We start from the raw sequence: 8,699 nt of genomic DNA on the forward strand, positions 1-8,699 counted from the left end.
TGGTTCAAAGCCACCTGAGTGCACCACTAGCTCCATCTATTGCTGGTTAATGGCTTGCTGGGAGTCAGACAAGGCCTTGTTTCTCCCTCTCAGCTTTATAGGATATCTTTTTCCAGTCCCGTTTATGTGGATGGTCATAAGATTTTCTCTGATCATCTGACATGAGCTTTTTCCACAGCTGTTGTGCTGTGAACTTTGTTCCTGGGTGATGCCCTTTGCTGTAGACATGGGTGTCACCTTTGTGTCCTTCAGAGCCCTGCAGTGCAAATGTCACTAAACCCTGACAACAACGATGGATGGTAGTGGGGCTGTCACTGGGCATAACCTCTGTCACTGGGCACCCACTGGGCTGGGCTGGAGGGGGCAGTTTTGTGTTCAGTGCTTTCTCTTTGTGTGAGTGCCAAATGACATCTTGAATTCTTGGACCTTCTAGAGAGACATTGGGTGACTTGGAACGTTTAACAAAATCTTCAGCAGTTTTACTCCACAAAGCCTGCACCTGCTCCTGCAGTATGAGAGGCAAACATGCTGTTTCAGGGTAACCAGAGTAAATCACCAGGCAGTTTTTTGCTCTCTAAGACAAGGGAGTTACAGAAAGTCGTCTCACCAGGTGAGGCTGGGGCCCTGCACCCCCCAGCCCTGCAAGGGACAAGTTTTTATCAGAGCTGGCCAGAGGCAACACAAGCTGTCCAGAAGCTGAAAGCACTTACATTGCTTCTGAACCCTCATCATGGCTGTGTCTGGTGCTTATTCCAACATATTCCTATGTTGGAATATAGTGCATATTCCTAGTTCCCAAACTAGCCAACAACTCCTGTAATGTCCCAAGGTGAACTTGTGTTAGGAGTGGAGCCAGGCAGAGATAATCACTGAACTGGAGAATAAATGCACCATGTGTCTCTCCTGTTCCAAACCACTCTAATTTCAAACATCTTGCCTCAACAACGATCTGTTAACAAGCTGCAAGCCAAGAATCTGTCAGAGAATTTAAATACAATTCTGACAAGATCAGAACTAGATAGACTCAAACTTTACCAACCTGTGGCTAAACCAAAGCTAATCGAGTAGGTGTTTGCCCAGGTCAGGACAGAAGGGGATCTCACTGGGATCTTCTTCATTGCAACTGAAACTTCCAAAAGTAGGAGATTTATTTGAGATATTTAAATTCATTAAAGGAAATAGAGTTGACTTCAGTCCAAGAGGGTGCCTTCATTGCTCTGAAAACTGAAAGAAGAGGTTGAAGCTGGGAGCAGACAAGTGGTGCAGGCAAGGGTATGGTGCACTGAGATGTAAAGCAAGTTCCCAAGAGTTTCTGAAAGAACCATTTTATGAATGGGAAAAGTTTCTGGTAAAGGTGTAAATGTAGGAATAGTCTGTGTCCCCCCAAGGGAGAGGATAAATGAAGTACCTGGGGAGCCCTTTTCTTGCTTTCAGGCAAATTATAAGGGGCTGGAAATTCAAGAGGGCCAGCGCTGATCTTGTGCTGTTTCTAGCATTATGATGCTCCAGTCACTGTGGCACTCTCTCTTGTCAATGCTGTTTAGAAGTCCCTGAATTTCTGGTGGCCTTTGACAATTACAAAAGTCCTTCTGTTAGTAGTGTTGGAATCCACTTTCCAGCTTTATTTAGGTTCTGGCAGAACAAGCTGGGGAAACCTCACGAGTTGGAAGAGGAGGAAGAGAGTTTCAGGTATGAAGAGGTGTCTATGCTGTTCTCAGAGGTGCTGCTGCGTGTCAGTAAAAGGGATGTGAAGTGGGGGGTCCATTCAGACTGGGAATGTGCACTGGAACTGACTGAACCCCAAAACTGCAGAGGCACCCAGGGCTCAGCCGGACACAACGTGCTTCCTCTTTCTCAGCCTCTGTGTTCCTGTAAGTTGATGTGGAACTGCTTATGCTGGTTGTTTGTAGACCCTCCTGCCTTGTGACTGGCATGATTAAATCCAGTAAAGAGATGGTTTCTGTACTGCCAGGTTCCTGCAGCGAAAACTTGGGCCATCTGCTCGCTGGTCTGTTGCGTTTGTGGTCGCGTGGTGCTGCCGCGCTGGCTGCAGCTCTGCTGTTGTGCAACAGCCACGGATGGAAAGCTTTATCCTTTAATGGGAAAAATGGGAAAGACAGATGCAATCTGGCTCTAATATTATTCTTGTACTTTTTCCTCTCATCTCTCAGGAGCTCTCTCACTGCTGCCTTTCCTCACTCTGTCTGAGCACCAGAGCCCCTCTTTCTCCTTGATAAAGCAGACACAGTCACTGTCCCCCAAAGCGAGCTCCCTGCCTCAGGGTGTTCCTCAGATCTCCAGAGGATATAAAGCATCTCTCCATGATGTTTGTGACCTGAGCCCATGCACATCAACACCTCACAGGAATGACAGTTTGTGGAGTTTTTGCTAGCTGTGATTCCAGGTTCGAGGAGGCGCACAGTGGATGTCTGGTTAAACCACCAAAACACCTTTATTAGAACACTATGGAAAAAAGAGAGATTTAGTGTTTCAAAGAGGATCAGCACCAAATGCCCTGTCTTGCTGGTAGGAGGATGGGAGATTTAGGAGTAGTTAGGAACTTGAGATAAAAAAAAAACAAACACCAAAAAGATGAATAATAAAGGCAGCTCCTGTTTTTTCTATTAAGTTTCTAGGCTACACAGATTGGTTATAAATGATGGCACTAAATAACCAGCCGTGCCCAAGCTCCCTGAAAGGCTCTGTAATATCAGCAGCTGATGTCCCACTGTGCAGGGACACAATTGGGTCTGTTCCTCCAGACAATACACCTGTCACTGGAAACAGAAAGCTGGCAATTAGCGGGGAGGCTCTGTGTTGGGCTTTCATCCCAGACAATGAGAAGGGCCTGGAAGAGTGAGATTAAGGCTGGCATGTCCACATGAGATTGTTGAAACAAACCTCACTGAGACTTGGGAGCATTTAAGAAGCAAAACCAAGAAAATAAAACCCTGGTTAAATCTAACTCTACAAAAAAGTCTAGAAAGCAAAAGAGCACTGGAACAGGATCCTTTGCCTTAGAAATATAAGTCTGGAGTTGTGGAGGAAACTTTCTTCTCAGCTGTCTTTTCAATGTATCATACAAAATTAAACCAGGTGGGGTTCTGTGCACCAAAACTGCAGTGGGAGTTCTGCTCATCCAGGGCCAGGACTAAGCAGCAGCCTCCACAGAATAGATTTTTGACCTAACTAATGCAAGTTCTGTGCCCTGGGCTATTCTCCATAAGTGGCACTCTGACTGTTTAAAAGTCTCCCAAATTGCTGACCCTACAAAGGCCCTGAAAGCAGTGGTGCAGCACGGGCAGTGTCAGCTGCTTCTTGTACCAGCCCTGAGCCTGGCAGGGAGCAGCTGCCCACCTCAGCCATTGCAGAGTGAGCTGTTAGGAGGAACTAATTTGGTCAGCAAGTATCAAACTTTTTTTGTGTTGGTACAGAAGTTCTACCAACACGCAGGAATCAGGGAAGCCAGAGGAAAATTAGGCAAATCTTTTCATTACTATCAATTCCATCTCCCCAGGCACGTGACTTTGGATTGCCTCATGGCACAGAGTAGTGTCTGTGTGTCGTCAGTGGTTGAGCCCACGCTGTGCTTTGAGCAGGGCACAAAGCACAGGCAGAGCCACCCCCTGCAAAGCCCCTGCACGGCCCCTGCTTGTGGGTGGCTGAGGTGTGGGTGCTGTGCTGGAGGGAGGTCTCACCACTGCTGACAGGGGCACAGGAGGGTGAGCACTGCAGGCAGAATTGTGCTTTTTCTGTGCAAGGAGGTGACCTGGTACAGGCAGGCTCTTGACCTGCATGTTGGGTCACTCTGTCCCCTTGGGGAGGTGTTGGGTCACTCTGTCCCCTTGGGGAGGTGTTGGGTCACTCTGTCCCCTTGGGGAGGTATTGCTCTGCCTGCCTGTGACCTCGTGCCCTCTCCCCTCGGCTTTCTGGGGGGAAATATCCCTGACCTACCAGGCTTTTGATGTGAAGCCTGTAGCATCAGGAAGTTTGGTCAACCCTGATGTGACAGGCTTGAAAAGTGAGGGGTAGAGGAAACTAAGAGAACTAGACAAATAGTGGCATTGCCAAACGTGCGGATGCCTGGCCATAAAATCACATCAGCTCAGGCTTTCAGTGTGCAGAGTGAGGAACTTGTTTGGGTACCTGAAGAATTAGCTTGAGCACATGTCTGCTATGTCCCTTCCTGCAGAGCTGTGAACGGGAAATGGCATCTGCCATCCAAAGTCCAGCCTGTGCGCTTGATGACTCCCACTTCTCTGGTCAGTGGTTGCTGTGCAGCTACAGACCAGTCTGCTGGGCAGGGTGTGTGTGGAGGTCAGGTGGTGACACTGTGCCTTTGTCCAGAGGAGCTGGAAGAGTTGTCTAGATTTTTCCAGACACTGCTGCTTCTGATAACTCGATCCATGTGAGAGTGTTAGTGTGTTAACAGCTTGCTTGGAGTGACAGGGATGGGATGTCCTGCACTGACAGCTCCCTGTCAGCAGGAACAGCAGGAAGTTGTGCCACGACCAGAGCACTGCAGTGCAGGGTTAATTGCTGCTGGAGCACTGATGAATCTTCTTTTGGGAGAGCTGGCCTGAAGGTCCCACAGGAGCAGAAACCAACAGCCTTTCAGCCAGCTGGACTCCATAGGACAGCAGTGACTGCTTCATTCTTCTTTCTGAATAGTAAATAGTTGGGCAGTCAAATATGGTTTATTAGGATGAAGACTCCACGCTTTCAGTTCCTTGCCTTGCAGAAACAAAGAGAAACATCCATATGCAGATAAATAAAGGGCCCATGGGAGCTCTGAACTGCAGTGCTGGTACCAGTGTGAGGCATCAGCACCAAACAGCAGCTTGTGAAACATTCAGATGTGTGTAAGTGTCACATAACTGAGATACAGCAGTTGTGTGACACACTTGCACAGCCCCAGTACTGGGGAGGGAGGTAAGTCCGCTTCTCTTCTACTGGTGCCTTCTGAGCCAGCACTTGTCAAAGCCTGCCTTGGCTCAGAACCAATTCCAATGCAAAGTTTGGGTGACATAAACTCTGTGAGGAGGAACTGGAACATCTGTTTTGAGCAGTAAAAAGTGTGGGGAAAAAAGGCTGGAGGAGAATAACACCTCCAGCTGGACTAAGGGATTGCTGTTTTGAAGCACAGCTCTGCAAGGGACAGGCCTTCCCACGAGCGGGTGATCCCTGACACACACCAGGCTTTGTTCCATTTCTCAGTGCATCTTGCTCAGACACATGGCTTTCTACTCCACTTGGCAAATATTTGATTTATAAAGATTAACATGTTGCTCGCCCATGTGCTGGGAAGCTCTTCCAAGGGTTGTGTGAAAGATGTGCCTTAAGGGTGGCAGCTCAGGGTTTACTCACTGTTAAGGGTAACACTCCTTAAAATGCACCTGAGCTGATTTTTTAAATTGCCTGCGTGTAAACAGAATTGCAACCCACTCCAAACCAGGCTAACCCAGAGTGACAGCATCACCCAAACGGTGCTACACAACTTGCCCTCTGCTCAGCTGCTTGTTAGAGAGATTTACCAGCATTAAAAGTGCATTGGGATTTTGCCATCTAACCATCCCGAGGTCATGTCTGCCTGCCAAGGTCTTCATGCACTGGATGGAGACCTCTTAACTCTAGGAACTCTGTTCTTTCTCATTTATTTTGAGATGTGTGAGTGGAGGTGACTCTGGGGACCGCAGTTGCCCTGAGGAGACAGCTGACTGGTTGTATGGGAATTATTGCCGATACCACGAGGAACTGCCAGCACTGGTGGTGATGACTCTGCTCCGTGGCAAGGAGCAAACATACAGCAGTGCCCACATGTGCAAGGAAACCCTCTGGAGAGCTGAAAAGTCTAAAGGAATTGTCCCTCAGGCCAGGCACGGCACCCATTTTCTGGATTGTGCTCTTTGGGGCCTTTTCAGTGTGATTTTTGGTGAAAGCACAATGAGATGCCAGCTATTGGCTCCACTTGCTGGCTGTGACCTTTTCTTTGAAATGCCAGTGACGCTTTCTTGCCATGGTCTCTAGAGCTGTTCTTGATGCCAGCCAAAGCATCATGTCTTATTTGAAAGCCCAGGATGTAATTATGGAAGTTAGTTCAGATTTAAATCCAAAGAACTTGTGTAGGTGAGCCTGGAGACTCGGGTCTCAATGCAGTGATCATAGGAACTTTCTCTTCACCTTTCTGCATGTGCACAGAGGAAGGTTTATTTGTATATACAGAAAACAGTAGTGGGGCCTGGGAGCTGGATGCTATTTCTAATGCTACCAGAAAACTGCATTTTGTGCTGTTACAAAAGATGATTCATTCTGTCTAAGACACAGGCACAAGGAACTTACTTTACTGTCTGCTGGGAAATGCTAATTCTCATTAAACCTAATCCAGTACTAAGTTTGAAATAATTTTGTACTTTCCTTCCAAAGATGCTTGGTATAAACTTGGGCTCTGCCTCGTGCCATTTGTTCCCTCCACTGCTGAGGGAAGCAGGATCCAGTTTTGGCCAAAGCAGGGGGTGCAGAGCCCTCTCCTGTGCTGCCATGCAGTCCACAGGCCTTTGGCACTCCATGCTGCACTGTCCAGGAGTGCCAAGCTGTTTCCCAGCTGGCAGTGGTGACTAAGCAGCCCAGAGCAGCTGCCTCCAAGGTCCATTCTTCTGTGGGAGATTTATTGCCGAGAGCAGAGGCGTTGGGATGGGATAATTGCCTTCATTCCCAGGCAAAGACCCTGAAGAACAAAGGACAGTTGCTGGTGAATCCATAGTGTGATTCAAGCATTCTCTGGGAGGGGAGCAGTGGGAACTGTGTTCCTGTTGCTGTAGCAAAAGTGAGTGGGCTTTAACCGAAAGAGCAGCTCTGCCCTGTGAGGTGGGGAGCACCACAGCCCACGGGGGTGACCCGGACCCTCCAGCCTTGGCATCCTTCCCGGGGTGCTGCGGGCCCTGGGGTAGGGAAGCTCTGGAACACTGAAGCTGCTCAGCGAGGACATTACACCAGGGACACACTGGACATCTCCTGACCTGTCCCTCTTCACCTGCCCTCTGGGCTCTGTGGGGCTCCTGCTGCTGTGCCGATCCCTGGTAACTCCTCCGCGCCCTGACTTCTTTTCCAAGACCATGTGCCACATTTCCTGGGAAGCTTAATTGGACACTTCCATGGAGCGGTGACTGCCTGGGAAGCAGATCCCGTGCTGCTGGGGAGGGTTGTGAGTGCTTTGCTGTTAGTCGGGGCGCAGGCGTCGGGAGCGGGGTGGGCTGGAGGGGCGTCCCGGGGTGGGATGCGGGGCGCGGGGGCAGTGCGGGATGGGGGTGCGGTGATGTGCGGGGTGGGGGTGCCCCAGCCCCGCACCGCCCTGGGGACTCGGTGTCGCCGTCCCGCCGCCCAGCCCAGCCCAGCCCCGCCGGGCCCGCGGGGGCGGCGGGGCGGGCCCGGGGCGGGGAACGGCGGCGGCTTTTGGGAGCGCCGGACCCGGAGCAGAGCGGAGCCGGGCGGGCTGTGGGTGCGGAGCGGGGCGCGGGATGCAATGCGGGATGCAGGATGCTATGCGGGATGCAGGATGCTATGCGGGATGCAGGATGCTGTGCGGGGCGCGGGATGCTGTGCGGGATGCAGGATGCTGTGCGGGATGCAGGATGCTGTGCGGGATGCGGAGCCGCGGTCCCGCTGTCGGTCTCTCCAGACCCCGGGGCTGCTCTCCGCCGCCCCCCCGGGCTCTGCGCTGCCCCGCGGCCGCACCGGGGCTCGGCCCTCCCGGGCTCCCCAGGGCAGTGCCAGACCTGGGCCGCGCTGGGTCACCGGGCACACCCCGCTGCCCTATTTTTCCTACTCAAACCGGTTTCCAGGTTTCCTCTGATCCGTCTTGAGGGCCCTCCCTGGGGAAGTGCAGACCTGGGGCTGCAGGTGCCGGGCTGAGGAGCGGGAGGTTGGCGGTGCCGTGTCTCCGTCTCTCACCCGTCAGAGAGGGTCCTGGAGTCGTGTTCAGTGTTTCCAAAGTCACTGCTGAACTTTGGAAGACTTTGTGAACGCAGAGCCCGGGCTGCAGCCCTGATCTCCTCAGTCCCTTAGCAGCAAAGTGCTTCAGTGTGCTTTTACTGCGCACGTGGGAGAGCCCTGCTGAGAGCAGAGATCACTCCGGGCTGCGGCGCCACTGCCCAGAGACAGCTTTAGAGCTTGTTTGCATTGCCAGTTTACATCTTTGTGTCTTTATGTACCCTCATCTGTGACTTTACTAGGTTTTTTACTGCCATAGCTCAGGGTTCCCTCCCCCTGGGGCAGAGATGGGGTGGTGGGAACTCACTGCCAAGCCCTGGCCCTGGGCAGCTCTCCAGGACGGCTCCATGGTGCTGGGCTGTGTGTCTGGGCTCATGGAGGCTGGACTTACTGCTCTGCAGGGTCTGTTCTGGTGCTCTGTTCACGCAGGTTTTAAAAGCGACAAGAAAAACTGCCAGTGATGCAACACCATTTAATGATGCCATTTATGGTGGCTTTTTTATTTGGTTAATGCAGATGAAGAGGCTCTGTGAACTTGCCTGTTCATAAATATCACACATCTGTATGCTTTATGCTTAATTATTTTGTATCCTGCAAACAAATGTTAAACTGAGACCTTGCATTCTTCAAGAAGAACTGGGAATTCTTTGGATGGGATACTACCCAGGACAGGTATTTCAGAGGGAGTTGTCTTCTCTTTTTTGATTCAAGCC

This window comes from Pipra filicauda, unplaced genomic scaffold (genome assembly GCF_003945595.2).
Source record: "Pipra filicauda isolate LSUMZ 115617 unplaced genomic scaffold, ASM394559v2 scaffold100_size2392355_pilon, whole genome shotgun sequence".
In the NCBI taxonomy this organism is placed as follows: Eukaryota; Metazoa; Chordata; class Aves; order Passeriformes; family Pipridae; genus Pipra; species Pipra filicauda.